This window comes from Cyprinus carpio, chromosome A20 (assembly GCF_018340385.1).
Source record: "Cyprinus carpio isolate SPL01 chromosome A20, ASM1834038v1, whole genome shotgun sequence".
NCBI lineage: Eukaryota > Metazoa > Chordata > Actinopteri > Cypriniformes > Cyprinidae > Cyprinus > Cyprinus carpio.
This window is the reverse complement of record NC_056591.1, coordinates 17,253,554-17,270,002: the sequence shown is the minus strand read 5'-3', so window position 1 is coordinate 17,270,002 and position 16,449 is coordinate 17,253,554. Positions and strand designations below refer to the sequence as shown.

Genomic DNA, 16,449 nt, shown 5'->3' with positions numbered 1-16,449 from the left:
CATGTAACGAACCCCCGGCCTGGATTCTGTTTTATCCACGGTGAAAGCCGATCCAGCGATCCACAGTGCAAAGTTGATGTATTTCCTCAGCGACCAGCACGGATCAGCTCCAGGCATGACGAAGTGGATATTGTCCTGTTTTGGAAGGCCAAACAAAGTAGTTTCACTTTCACAGTGAAACACACAGCATCTATATGACATGGCAGCGGCGACTCAGACGATTCTGTTTTTGTCGGTATGGTGTACGGAGCAGGGCTCTGAACCGGTTCAAGGAATGCAAACAAAAACTGGAAATGAACGAAATTTTGACAGGAAGAGAACCAGAAACAGAAACGAAATCAAATTTTATAGTTCCAAACAGAATTGAAAATTTTAAATGGCCATTAATATTTGAAATTTAGTAGTATGGACTATGCAAATGTGACGCTGAAGCCAACAAGTGAAATGTCTGTTCAGCTGTGAACTCATAATAGGTAAGTCGCAATGGCAATGCACAGCCCTTAGAGTTTATCTGAGGATAGTGTAAGATGAATTCAACAGATCACACGCACCCGCAGAGCTTCTGTGAATGGAGAAAACAGAAAAACTATAGTCTTACATAAAAAGGAATATAGGCATATACATTAAATGTATTTCACTTAAATCATATTGACAGATTAATGAAACGAAAGAAAACATGTGCTAAATTACAGTTCACGTTCCAAAGTTTTCAGAAAGGAAAACGAAACAGCAGAGAGTAGTTTTCTTTATTTTGCAAAAGCTTTACAGTTTTAATTATTTTGCAAAAGCTTGACAGCTTTGAATAATGTCTTGCTTCTGTATAACCAACCAGCATTGGTATGACCATTGCGCCGACGCCTTACGTGCACACACAACATAATTTTGCTATATTGAAGCCTGTTCATTATCAAAATAAAATACAGTTAAAGAAACAAATAAAAAAGTGCTCCGTTGTACAAAATTTGTTGCGTTCAGCATGACCGCGCCTCACTGTGCTGATATAGCCGATGTAAAGGATGATGTTTTATGTCGATGAAAGTACAAACACTATATAATAAATAATATGAGAAAAATAAATAAAATAATAATAATAATAATTATATATACATGCATATATATATATATATATATATATATATATATATATATATATATATATATATATATATATATATATATATATATATACAATTTATTTGACCTTATCTAGTGTAATGATTTATTATAGGCTATTTAATATATGAACTAATATCAAAGACTTATATATGCAAAATATTAGAACAGTGAAATTCCTAACAGCAATTCCAATAATTCCAAATTGCAATAATCTTTCTCTATTAGATCAACAGCGGTTGAGTAAGTGTATTTATTCCGCTAACAATATAGTCGAGATCTCATGACAGAACACAGACAGGCTGAATGACACTTGCATTTAAGCTAAACATCTCACATGGAGATCGCTAAACTTCAGCTTAGCCTACTTGTTTATCGGTGTAATGAAAGGTGAGCATGTGTGCATAGTTGCCAGATTGCAAAAATTAAGCAAAACACTTTTAAAAGAGAAAATCTGATTTGTGGATTTTAAATCTTGATATCTGGCAACCGCACACATGAAAGCTCACGTAGTAGAGACATGTACAGTAGTCCACAATAATATTTTGTCTCCTTATTTTCTATGAAAAAAAAAAGATTTTGGAATTTGTTTTTATTTTTTTTAATACATTTTCGTCTCATATTTATATATCAACGATATTGCGTGTTGACATAGACACAGTTTTCTTTTATTGACCTTATTGTCGTCTCGTTTTAGTCAAGGGAAAAAAGCTCGTCAACAAACATTTTTTGTTATAGTTTTCTTTAAAGGTGCTATATGTAGGATTGACACTGAGTGGTTAAACTAGGTATTGCAGTCCAAATTCAAAATATTGGAGAGGGTTTTTTTCACCTGGCCCCTCCACGCAGGTTGCCTGATTGACGACACAAACAGGAATGTTTGCACTTGACAATGAATGAAGTGAAATATGCTATGTTTTCCACCAACTGGCAACCCGGGGTGCCAAAATACAATTTGGTAAACTGGCAGTAGGCGAGTTTCACAAACCAAAACAAAGACAGACATTCCGGCCCGGAATGCACAATTTCGAAGGAGAATAACTGGCTGCAGCATTGTTTTTCAGATAAACAAGTATGTTAACTTAGCAAGTTTCTTAAATATCTGCAAACATATTATGGTATTTTTATGTTTTGAAAGAGTCAAAATCTTACATACAACACCTTTAACAAAATTAACACTATGTCTGACAATGGAGATTACTCTATACTGACTAGAGAATCATTTTCCCCGATAATACTTCAGCAGTCATGTGTCGTCTCATGAATCAGAATCAGCGTTGCCAGATTCACAAGTAATTCACTTGTTTAATTTAATTGGTCAAACGGGTTTGTAAAAGGTCTAAAATTATCTCACTAAATTTACACTTGACAGAAAATCTAGAAAAATGAACATAAAAGGCAAAATAAAAAGAAGAGTGTTGACCAAATAATATAATTGGCTCCAACAGCTGTGCTATTTTACTACCAGTATAAATGCTTGATTTTAACAGACTGATATCTATTGCTACAAACATCTGCCTTTAGAATGTGATTTTGACTTATTGTGCTGTTAGTCCATGAAGTACACAGTACAATTAGTGCAGACAAACTCAATACCATACCTCCCTTCCCCCATGTCACGCACACACGCATTATAGACGTAAGTGACTGTGATGTTAATTCCTGTCCTATGCTGAGAGTGCTGCTCTACTGCTGTCATGACATCATACAGAGACCCTATAGAGAGACAGAGAGAGGTACATGTGTAATGTGTGGTATGATGAGTCACTGTTTTTTTTAATGCTCATTGAGGCACACGGCTGGCATATCTTGCTTAAATGTGCACATACATACAGACTCGTGTTGAACCTGTGTGATTTGGGACATTCATGGCCACAGGGATGTTTGTGTGTTTACGTCTGATTAGTTCGGAATGCCGATTAGGCTGTGATGTCAAATATACATGGAAGATAGAGATGGAAGATGGGAAAGAGCTAAAGGATTGAATCGAGACAGAAGGGCAGTTATTTCAGTATTCAGAATCTTGTCACTTGTGATAGAAAGTGTGATGTGGGTGGCATTGTGTGTGTGTGTGTGTGTGTGTGTGTGTGTCACAGTTTAAACTGGGTTTCTGTTTAGACTGTGGTCCAAGCGTTGCTTTTTCTGCAACCTCCCACATGCTGCTTCTTTGGCCATGTTTGGTGAACAGCGGCCTCCTATGACAGGGCAAACACCCACACAAACAGACACACATAAACAAGGACCAGCCCAACTGAACAGTTGTTTAACAAGAATCCATCCATCCATCCATCCATCCATCCATCCATCCAACCAACCAACCAAAACGACAATTAATCAAAGCTACAATTAATCCTTCAAAGTCCACTTATGTTATTCTGCGTGCTTAAGGTGCATTTTTTCTTTCTACATGGTGTCTTAAGGGTTTTTCCTATTATTTTAATTTGAGTTTTAGTATAACATTATAATACTATTCATATTTTTACTTTTTTATTATTTAAAGAAGAAACCAATCCGATGTACAGTTGACATGTGAGGCTTAATACTATAGAAAAGCAGTTAAAGTGTGTTTTCAGCTTGTTTATTTTCATATAAAAATATGGCATGGAGTTGTATCAAACAATGGTATAAAGATCATTCAATGTAAATTGTGATAATCGTAATTAATAATCACAATTACAATTTCAAGGGAATAATCGACAGCTACAAACAAAACAAAAACAGAAAATACATAATTTGAACTCACTTTTATGGTATTGCTTTGTGTGCTCAGATGTCATAGTCCCCATCCGATGTACTTTCACCCATGCACAGGCACACCAAAAGAACACAGGGGTCTTCCTGTTAGTCTCTGCTGGCCTTTTACTCTATTACACAGTTGCTGCAGAACCATACATTTTTAATGCACACTGTGCTCAATGAGTATGTGTGTGTGTTTGAACAAAAGCTCATCTCACCCTTGTGCCCTCTGTATTGAAGAGTTAATGATGCAGGTGAGTGTGAAAGCTTTGCGAGTAAATACTGCTTTTATAAACATTGTAAAATCAACATGAACAGAACTGTCTTACTGTTTGTGAAGGATACCATGTCAGTTCCATTTACAGAATGTCAAAGTGATTAAAAAAAACAATGAAGTGGTGTTCAAATATCTGGTACTACAACTGAAAATGCTTCTGTTTTGCATTTTTCTATTTAAAAATAAGTATTTGGTGTTTGTGTAAAACCTGATGATCATGCTATTTAACATAATTTGAGATTGTTACATATAGCATCTTAAAGGGATACTCCACCCCAAAATTAAAATTTTGCCATTAATCACTTATCCCCATGTCGTTCCAAACCTGTAAAAGCTTTGTTTGTCTTCGGAACACAATTTAAGATATTTTAGATAAAAACCAGAGGCCTGTGACTGTCCCATAGACTGCCAAGTTACACTGTCAAGGTCCAGAAAAGTATGAAAGACATAGTCAGAATAGTCCATCTGCCATCAGTGGTTCAACCGTAAGGTTATGAAGCGACAAGAATACTTTTTGTAAGCAAAGAAAACAAAAATAACGACTTTATTCAACAATTCCTTTGTCAGCAGTCTCCTCTGTGTCTCTCCATATCACCGTATGTTGCCATTACAGTTGAACCACTGATGGCAGATGGACTGTTCTGACTATGTCTTTCATACTTTTCTGGACCATGACAGTGTAACAACTCCTAAAAAAATAAAAAAAAAATAAAATAAATAAATAAAAAAACAATCTACATTTTAACGTTTCTGTTCCTGCGTTCCTCTGATATTATTACCGTTCCGAAACTGGTTCGGGTGGAAGAAATAATGGTTAATAACGTTATTTCTTTAAAACAATTTTCATTGCCTTTAATTTGCCTAATAATAATAATAATAATAATAATAAAGTACAGCGTTTTCTTTACTCAAAAAGAAAAGGAAAAAAGAGAGCTCTGGAAACGTTAGCCAATAACCCGCTGCACTTTGTCACAGCCAATACAGCATCATCTTTTCTAGATTTTGGCCAAATGTAGGCTACTAAACAAACAAACAAAAATCTATCAACACTTTAAAGACATTAAAGTATATTTAGATATTTGCTATTTATAAAGATATTTAAAAATGTTTGCTGCATTGTTAAAAAAAACACTTGTATAAGATTGTGTTTTGAGATCGCATTTTATTAGCCCTATTACTTTCCAAAATTATGAAGGCTAAAATGCCTGTAGGCTAAAGCAAAATGTTTACAAACATTATAAAAACAGTTATTAGTTTCTCTCCAAAACAAATCCTCTAAAGTTTAGGCTATAAAAATGTCAACCCAAAAACAAATTAATTTAAGGTGAAGCTGATGCCTACCTCTCTCATTCGGCACGAATCCAAATGTTTCCATATTCCCGATGTATCTGGATGGTAAAATATTATTTTTTATCGTGTTTGTACTTTCATTGACATAAAACATCATCCTTCACATCGGCTATATCAGCACAGTGAGGCGCGGTCATGCTGAACGCAACAAATTTTATACAACAGAGCAGTGTAACTTTTTTATTTGTTTCTTTAACTGTATTTTATTTTGATAATGAACAGGCTTCAATATAGCAAAATTATGTTGTGTGTGCGCGTAAGGCGTCGACGCGATGGTCATACCAGTGCTGGTTGGTTATACAGAAGCAAGACATTATTCAAAGCTGTCAAGCTTTTGCAAAATAATTAAAACTGTAAAGCTTTTGCAAAATAAAGAAAACTACTCTCTGCTGTTTCGTTTTCCTTTCCGAAAACTTTGGAACGTGTCACAATGAACCATAATTTAGCACATTTTTTCTTTCGTTTCGTTAATCTGTCATTATGATTTAAGTGAAATATATTTAATGTATATGCCTATATTCCTTTTTATGAAAGCCTATAGTTTTTCTGTTTTCTCCATTCACAGAAGTTCTGCAGGTGCGTGTGATCTGTTGAATTCATCTTACACTATCCTCAGATAAACTCTAAGGGCTGTGCATTGCCATTGCGACTTACCTATTATGAGTTCACAGCTGACCAGACATTTCACTTGTTGGCTTCAGCGTCACATTTGCATAGAACACACTACTGGAATTCGTGATTGGTTGACAGCAAATTTCAAATATTAAATGGAACAATAAAATAACGTTATTAACTGGTTAATGGCCATTTCAAATTTTCAATTCTGTTTGGAACTATAAAATTTGATTTTGTTTCTGTTTCTGTTCTGTTCCTGTCAAAATTTTGTTAATTTCGTTTTCATTCCCTGGTTCAGAGCCCTGCAGTGTAATTTACTTGGCAGTCTATGGGACAGTCACAAGCCTCCCGTTTTTCATCCAAAATATCTTAAATTGTGTTCAGAAGAGGAATGAAGCTTTTGCAGGTTTGGAACGGCATGGGGTAAGTGATTAGTGACAAAATTTTCATTTCGGGGTGGAGTTTCCCTTTAAGCTTCAATATAAGATTGTCTGTACAAAGGAGTTCACAAATGTCACAAATTTGCTTATTTGATTAGTGACCTAGGAATAGTACAGCATTTTCAGTATTTCTTAATCAGGTTATGTCATGATGTCTTTTTTCTTTTTTCCTTTTTTTAAAATCCTGCAACAAGTTTATTTCCAGATTTAAATTAGATCTTGAATCTCAGCTTTTGGTCTCAGACATTTGGACTGCACCCTATGTCTGTGCAAGTCTTTGTTCATTGTGGCACTGTTTATTGGATGCGATTTTTGTTGGTGATATAAACCGAGGTAGATGCATTCCCGAATCATTAAAAAGATTTTAGATTCCCTGGTATAGTAAACAGCTGTGTTTTGTATCGCCAGTCAAACTGTCAGGCTGAGGTTTATGAACAAAGCCTAGAGGAGCTTTGGGAAGGCAGAGCACTGAAGGGGTGTGGTGGAGCTTTTAAAGCCGGCAGACACATTGCTCTGGAGAACAGAGACTGTATGTGTGTGTGTGTGTGTGTGTGTGTGTGTGTGTGTGTGTGTGTGTGTGTGTGTGTGTGTGTGTGTGTGTGTGTCTCAGATGTCTCTGAGTCAAAAAGCTGATATTCTTGGAGGACATGCATTGAGGACGAAGGTCAGAACATAAACAGGGGACATGCTACACATGCATTCAAGAGAACAGATTGAATGTATAGCAGGAGGAAATGACAGCATGCAATGAAGAGAGAGATGATAAGAGAAAAAGGGGAAGAGAATTAGAATCAGTGGAGGCTGGTGGGGTTTGTGCACCCATATCTCTCTTCTTCTCTCATTCTCTCATTCTCTAGCCTGTCAGCTTTAGCTTGGGGCTCTTATGACATCGTACACAACACAACAGCATTTACATAATACTCACATCCACACAGACTGGGATATCAGAAAGGGAGATTGGAAGGTCTTCATTGATGTCAAAGCTGGATCCAGTCAATCAGATGGGGACAGAATTCAGACAGTATGACTATTCAAGGTTCAACATGTACAATCAGGGCTCAACAAAAAGGATGGCCCACTGGCTTGGGGCCAGTGTGAGAATGTTTCAGAACAGTTGGTGGAATAATCACTTGCACCTTCGGGCTATTGCTGTGTTATTTTATATTCATTGGTGTTGTATATGCATTGTTATGCCTTGAAAGCATAAACATTTGGTTTTCTGTGATATATTCTACATTATTGTTGCAAATTCCCCTTATTTGATAATATTGTCTAACAGATGTGCTTTTGTAGAAGTTGCAAAGATGATTGTGATAATCTTGGAAGTATCATTAAGAATGTGTTTAAAGCCACAAACCAATCAGTAATGTTTGGCATAGTTTGCCATCGTTTTTCAGATCAAGTGGTATTACATTGCTATATAGTTTCTAATTTATGGAGTTACATTTTAGATTTTCTTTTCAAAACATCTTTGGTGAACAAAAATTTTATTAGTATTAAAAGTATTAATATTTCTAACAAATAAAAAAATATGCATTGCAAAAAAATTTATTAGATAATTCTTTGGTGCTCATTCTTTTGGAAGCCAGTAAAATTATTACAGCAGGAAAAAAAAATCATTCAGTCCTGACTGTGTAGATACTCAAAATCAGTTCACTTGACGGTCATATTTGCAGCACTTCTGGACATCTATTTCGGGCATGCAAGACCAACTCTTGTTTTAAATGGGAAAATACTGAAATCTCAAAAACTGCAGGACAAACTCTTATAAAAAAAAAAAAAAAAAAAATTGTACCAGAAATATAAATATTTATAGAAATATAACTTCTTTAATATATTTATATAAATATTTTCTAGAATATCATAAATATTTTTTCTTGTGCTCAAATAGTGTTTAAAATGTATTTTTCAGGTTAGTTTGCAAATGTTCAAATACAGTTTCTGTGTGAAACAGAGCTGCGAACAGCAGCTGCAGTCAGGGCCGTAGCCAGGGTTTCAAATTTACCAAGGTCCTAAATCCAGGAAGATTATAAAAACTGGTCAGGGAGGCAACCAAGAGGCCTACAGCAACACAGTGGTTGAAGGAGAAAAAAAATGAATGTCCTTGCATGGCCTAATCAGAGCTCAGACTTAAAACCCCCACTGAAAATCTGTGCAGTGACTTGAAGACTGCAGTCCACAAACGGTCACCATCAAATTTAACTGAACTTGAGCAGTTTCTGCAAAGAAGAGTGGGCAAATAGACATATCCCAACAGACTAAAGGCTGTAATTAAAGAAAAAGGTGGTTCAACAAAATACAGACACAAGGGGGTGATAAGTAAAAAAAAAAAAAAAAACGGTGTCTGTCTTCATTTCAGGCTGCAAAGCAACAAAATCTGATTATTGAAAAGGGGGTTATTCTTTTCGATACCCACTGTAGATGAGGTAGATTGAAGAAATTCAGAAGTGAAATGGCAAGTGTAAGTTTTGAAATAAGTGCTAGTTAGAATGGGCTTAAACTGTAAACTAATCAGTGTCTTGGTCCCTATATGTCTTAGTCTGCTAAGAATAAACTGCATAGTGTTACTCTTCTTATCATTTTCCCATACTCATCTCATCTGTCTCCATGAGTCCTTCATGTGGTGTGCGTATGAAGTGTTAGATTACCATTGGTGAGGACTGATGGAGATGGTAATAATATTATACACAGCGGTGTCCGTATGTTCCGCCCCACGTATGCTCTGATGCAGACACATTGTCTAATGCAATATGGCAGGAAGACAAGAGTAGTAAAGGTCAAGACAATCTGGAGACTGTTACTAATGGTAATTTGCGTTGGCTGAAATGCCATATAAGTGGTGTGCATGGGTATCATCAGGTGGCATTGAGTCTGAGCGTGTGTTTTTGGAGGTCTTTGGTGTTAAAATCTACCATTTAACTGTGGAAATATTCCTGTCCCATGGGACACATCTCATATCTGGGAGCCATACAGTCATGTCCTTGAAATACACATTTAACCCCTGTCTGCTGCAGGCAAGACATAGTACATCTCAGGGGAGGGTTGTTGGATTCATGCAGCCTTTGGCTGTGCCTAACTGTTCTTATCCAGAGGCAGAAAATTCATTTTGTTTTTTGTTTTTTATTTCTGGTTTATTTTGTTGCTAATGGGGTGCAGTTGAAGTGATCACAGCTGGAGGAGATTATAAAAAGGCATAAAAAAGTGGTGTATGTTTTTTGCAATTGAACCAATAAGCATCAGCTTATTGACAGATTGTTTACAGCAGTACAGCTGGTTGGGTTATTTTATTTAGATATTATATATATTATATATTTAGATTTTATTTTTTTGCAGCCTAAATAAAAAGTTCAACCCATAAACCCATAGACATTCCAAACTAGTAAAAAAATTTTTTTAAAAATGTGGCATAACACAAAAAGGGTATTTATAACACAATGTGAAAGCTGTTTCTTGTCTATACAATGAAAGTGAATGGTGATCACAGCTGTCAAGCAAGATTTTCAGTGAATCATATGTTTAGTTTCAGTCTGTTCCTCAAATTTATGTCTTAGATTTGGATTGTATTGCATGAAAGTCATTTAGTGATGTTTTTTTGTGCTTTTTGGAGCTTAACAGAATTTGATCCTCGTTCACTTTCATTATATGGAACAGTGCAGCATAGACATTATGCTAAGCATCTCTTTTTTTGTTCCACACAAGAAAGTAACTCATACAGGTTCAGAACAATATGAGGGTGAGTAAATAATGATAGAATTGACTATCCCTTAATATAAACCAAAAGGAATAAAGGAGCATTAGTAGTTTAGAGAGAAGAGAACAGGATAAAGGAAAGAACAGATAGTGCAGCAAGTTGGCATTTCTTAGATTGTGTTGAAGGATGTTTCTTGTCCAGGAAGCATGCTGACTCATGGGCAGAGGGAAGAGCTGAGTAGAGCTGCTGGCTTCACACAGAGGCTTTGTCCTTGATGGAATTCTCTAGAATCTGGAAGAGGCTGAGGTATTATGGGTCAGTGCACAAGCTCGCTAATGTTCTGGCTTTTGATTCACCCTTGGGCTTGTTGAGAGGGGTCAGCAACAATTTGTAAGCACTCAAAAGTGACATGACTTTTTTTTTTCTCTCTTTCTCTGTCTTGCTCTTTCACCTTTCAATGCTTGTATGGTTTTTTTTTTTTTAATTCATGTTCATACTTTAATTTCCTGTCTTCACCAACTGATGGAGCTGGTTGGATTAACATGGCCACAGACAACACTTCAACCTATTCACATTTGAAACTCGCTTAAAATCTTTAGCAGCCGGAACAGGATGTTTTTTCCTTCCAACAGTTAAGGACATTCTGTTCTTATACCTATTTCTATATCTTATGTTATCGTTTCTTCATTTATTCCCCTCCCTCTTTCTCCCTCTCCGTCTTTTACCCCCTCCCTTCATCACTGTTTCCATCAGTCTCTTCCATCTCCCCATTTGTCTCTCCCTCTGTCTTTTGTACTCACCTTCTCCCCCCCCCCCCCCCTTCTTTTCTATCCGTTTAATGGCTGGCTTATCGGCACTATGCTCTGGGAATTGCTCCAGTGTTGGAATTCTTGACTGTGTGTGTGCTATGGTGTCCTTGAACAGATAATATAGTGAAAGAGCAGTTGATTTTGCTGTAGCGTTAGATAGAAGCCCAGGAGAAAAGGCATAGAGCATAAAGTCTCTCAATGGGAGTTGGCTCTCCATTTGTTAAATTAAAAGCTAAATATTACCCATCTTTATTGTGAGTGCACTGCGCCATGACTTTGTTGAAGTCAGAGTAGATCGTCCTGCCAAAAAGCATCAGGTTTTGTCTGCATGCACATTCCAGTGTTGGGGAGAAACTTACCAAAGGAAGCAACACTACATTTTTAGTAGCATGGCAGTGTTTTTATATACTGTAGTTTTTCTAGTAACCAGCTACTTTTTCCAAAAGTAATGGTGTTTTTTTTATGCCACATTGCTTGTGTAGGCAGCTTTACTGTTGAGCATCCACATTCTCTTAAATTATTATCTCTAGAGTAGACTTCGTTCATTCAAAAACCAGATATATTTGGCTTTATTATAAAACAGTTTTAGCTTTAAAAATCTACTTTATATATAACCCATTAAGGAGCATTATTATAGCTAGCAACTCCTTTATTAGTTTCAGTGCATTGAGATATATCCTGAACAGTGAAGGACATTTGGGGTGTGTAAAATATAAAAACATTCTCAATATCCTCTACATTAAGTGCAAATGAGCTTAAGTGTGTTTCATTTATGCTTTTTTCTAGGAAAACCTGACTGAAGTGTACTGGACTAATGCATTGCAGTCACTAGTCAATTCTTCCCTTATGGGGCCATGCAATTTAATAGGACACCTTGTATCAAAACATTTATTCAACAGCCATAATAACTTGTGAATTTGAGACTTCTCATAAGGTATCAGACACAGCATCATAAGCAGTTCACAGTCTCACCGAATGTTTAAATGTTGATTGATTTGATGTTTAGAGTGTGTTTTGTTGCTCCCCATGGGTAGCAATATCCTGTTTCATTCACAATAGATACAGTGAGAGAACATTTTACAGATTCATATGAGTAAGATAAAACACTTTAAGCTGCATCAGTATCCTTGCAAAGTCCTAAAGCTATATAACCTAGTTTTGAAATTTGAATTGAGGTATTGTCTTTGCAATTGGTGGTTAATATGATATGTTGAAAAAATGTACAGGCACGTCTTTAATTAACTGATTCAGCTTATATATCTTATTGGCAAACAAATAAGAAGGTTTCACTTTCCAATTTTGGTATGCTCTTATGAAAGTTGTCCCGCTTCTACTTTGCACTATATATTTTCTCTTTTGGCCTCTGGTTAAAAGAGAATCTAACTTTTCATTTCCCCTGCCACTCTCTTTGCTGTTCTCTTGCCTTTGCAGTTTCTTAGCTCTTGTATTTGTGTTTGTGTGTGTGTGTGTGTGTGTGTGTGTGTGTGTGTGTGTGTGTGTGTGTGTGTGTGTGTGTGTGTGTGTGTGTGTGTGTGTGTGTGTGTGTGTGTGTGTGTGTGTGTGTGTGTGTGTGTGTGTGTTAGAGGGTCTACATCATCCTCTGTGAGTGGTGAACGCTAGATCTAAATTTAGCTTGAAGAACAGGGTCATTAATACTCTCTGGCCAATCTCCAGGAATCAATCACACCCACCTACAGGGAGAGAGGCTTTTAATGATGCACACAGCACTTTCTTTCATTTGTGAGTCTTCCTGTATACTTGGTACTGTTTAAATGTTTCTTCATGAGATGATCACATAAACAAAAATAGCTATCTGTTTATCGTCTGTCTGTCCAGTTATGTGTATGTCCTTCTATCTGTCTGTATGTTGATCTCTGTCTGTCTGTCAGTCCATCTGTCTGTAGTTCTGTCTTTCATCTGTCTGTCCATTTATGTCTGTCATTCTATCTTTCTATCTCTGTCTATCATTCTATCTTTCTGTCTGTCTGACATTGATTTGTATTGTCTGTTTGTCTTTTGCATAGACACGAAGAATGTTTGATTTACAGTTGTGTTGATCTCTTAGTCAGTTAATGTTAGCCACATAGTGTGAATCTTTTCCAGCAATGTTGAAATGTTATGTGAAAATCATGGCTGTAAAGCGTAAGCCATTATGCTTGATTTAACACATAAGAGCTGTAGAAATATCACATGGAAGGAAGCCAATGCTGTGGAGAAGAAAATGTCCCAGTATGCAAATTTCCCAAGACAGGGCAGCTCTGGAAAAGCAGCAAAATATTAGTAAATGTATTAAAATGAATCATCCCTGGTTACATGTTAGCTGATTATGGTTGTGCTGAGTATAGGATGTTTTAATAGAGCACACTGCGTGTCAAGTGTATCTGCAGAGTGGCTTGTTTGAGAGCGTATGAGCACTGAAGCATGCTCAAGGTGAAGGCAGTTTGTTGCAGCGACAGCCACAGTGCTTGCAACTTTAATTGTTTGGGTCCCCAATAAATCAAATGTGCCTCTGGAATTTATTTATTTAGAAAGCGCATTAGACAAATTAATCATTCCCAGGAGCATGGGTGAGAAAGAGAGAGTATGCTTGTTTTTCACACGCAGTTGGTAGCCTCACTGAAGCTCACTGTATGTTAGCTGTCTGTGTGCATATTCATGTGTTTGTGTGTTGTCTTGTCTCTCTTAGGGTAAAGCATGACTGGACATTCCTGACGTCAGAGCAGAATAAACGTCACTTGACCCTGTAGGCAGCTTTCTTTTTCTTCCTGCTTTTTTCTCTGTCCCTCCTTTAGCCTACTTTTTGTTGACTGACTTAATGTCTTTGATATAGCCACATAAAACCTAGTAAGCTGTCTTCTAAGATAGTATTCTTACAGAAATGAAATATTCTAAACGGATTTTGAGTTAAGCGTGTTGGTAAGATAAAAACAAAGAGATACATTTTTAATTACCCTGAACTGTTTTCATCAGTACTTTTCAGTATTGAGTGAAATATAAGTTTCTAATCAATGTTTCTCTAACCTCATCTGCCATTTTTTATTTATTTATGTTTTCTGGGCATTATAAAAGATACCGGTAACACTTCACAATAAGGTTCCATGAACAAATAATGAACAGTACATTTATTACAGTATTTATTAATCTTTGTTAATAAAAATAAAGTCGTTCATTGTTAGTTTATGTTAATTCACAGTGCATTAACTAATGTTAACAAGCACATCTTTTGATTTTAATAATGCATTAGTACAGGGGTAGGCAACGTCGGTCCTGGAGTGCTGATGTCCTGCAGAGTTTAGCTCTAACCCTAATCAAACACACCTGAACAAGTTAATCAGGGTCTTCAGGATTACTAAAGCTACAGACAAGTAAGGTTTTTTTCAGGGTTGGAGCTAAACTCTGCAGGACATTGGCACTCCAGGACCAACGTTGCCTACCCCTGCATTAGTAAATGTTGAAATTAACATTAGCTTAGATTAATAAATGCTGTAGAAGTATTGTCCATTGTTAGTTCATGTTAACTTAAGTCGTTAACTGGCGTTAACTAATGATCCTTATTGTAACGTGTTACCAAGAAACCATATGCCAAGGCTTTTGAATTTGGTCAAAGCAAGATATTTTAGAAGGAGGTATAGTCTTGTGAAACAGCTTTGTGTCTATCATGCCTTAAAATGCTGCCTTAGTAGGCAGCATTTTAAGGTACTCACTAGGTTTTGTAACAGAACCATAATTAATACATTAAATGCATGGCTGCTGTCTAGTAATGGATGGCAACATCTTAGGCTGCTCATTGCTGTTTGTGAAAAGATTTAATGGGTGTTTTCTTTATAGCCATGAACAGGCCACTGGACTTTATTGCTTGTGAACATAGAGTCAGCAGTGTCTTCCTCTTCGTGGCATTCCCTTCACGCTCTCTCTACTGCTTTGCCCTCTTGTCAACATGTTTGTGATGTCAGGCGATTTTTGTAATTTTTTCAGATCTGTGCTGTCATTCATGAAGTGATGTCCTTATCTGATCCCTCTCTCTTTCCTCACTCATTAGTATTTTTGCTATTATTTTGTATATTTGTCTGGTTTTTTTTTTTAGGCCCATATAGATTGTCCCTGACCTCACCATATCAGCTGGCCATTGTGTTTGTGTTTCCTCATTACATGATGAGGGTCCAAAGCGGACAGTTACAGGTGGCCGGAGGATGTATGAGGATTCAGGGTGTGCCCTTATCGACATACACAATTTCCTCCAGTATCTTCCATCCCTGTCACTTCAAAGTGCCTGTGATGGATAGACGGGACGAGCCACTGAATGACTGTACAGGCTTCCTCTAGGTGATGGATGAAGGCTGCTCTGTCTGCACTCTGGTACAGTGCAATCTTAAAATGCAGCTAAAAATGCAGTCATTTCCATATATTGATTATAAAATGTACGTCTTTTTATTCATGCTTGTATATTGCTGTTTGCATCTTGTCTCTGTGCCAACAGTTCGAGCTCTAGTGATCACTCTTTTAATCTGTTTTAATTGTTCTTCCCTCCCTCTTTCCACCACCCTGATTGCAAATGTATATACGCATCTTGCTCTCGCCTCCCTTCCTTTCTCTTTCTCGCTTTCTGTGTCTCCATGCTGTGGAAAAAATGAGTGTGGGCAGTTCCCAGGTTCCCAGTAGAGGTTATCATCAAATTATATCTCTACAGCAGAAACACAGACACACACATTCACACACACCATGTGCCAGGCATCCAATGAGCCTGCTGAGAAATTACATAGTCTTCAACTATTTGCCATTTAATTAACAGAACTTTTTTTGAAGTCATTATTATTACCTCAGTGAGTGTTTTTATGAAAATAGAGGATGCTTGAATATACATGATGCACAAAATCTGTTTATGTGATTCAGTTTTTTATTATTAATGATTTATGATGTTAATGATAATGTTAATGCTTTTTTTAACAATAATTGGCCTCTCTGTAAGTGTTTTTTTTTTTCTTCTTAATTATGAATTAGAATTCACAAACAAATAATGCAAAAAAAAAAAAGACATGATAACATACTTATATGGTTAGGGTGCATATTATTAATGTTGTTGTGATTATTATATACCTTATTTATATAAATATGTAATATTATACTTTTATCAATATATATTCCCATATTTAGCTGCAAAAGGGAGTGAAGCATTAGTATTAGTACACTTTATTTGGGTTCTAGTAAATCGTGACCTTTGACTTTTTGACAGTCTCTTCAAAAGGGGAGAGACTGTCTATGACATTAGAAAATGTTGTCAAAACAACAATAATGTTTATAAAGTGGGCTGTTGTGTTTTATTACTGGCTTTCATTGAGCAAATTTGACAGTGACTGACAGACCTCATTGCCAGCAGCCATGCCAGAGAGATTGGCAGAGGTAATTAGCTTGTATGTCCAC

General features: G+C 36.4%; 1 pseudogene; it reads left to right on the top strand.

Annotated features, from left to right (window-relative positions):
- LOC109052912 overlaps positions 1 to 16,449 on the top strand; it is an 82,000-nt pseudogene that overhangs the window by 14,156 nt on the left and 51,395 nt on the right.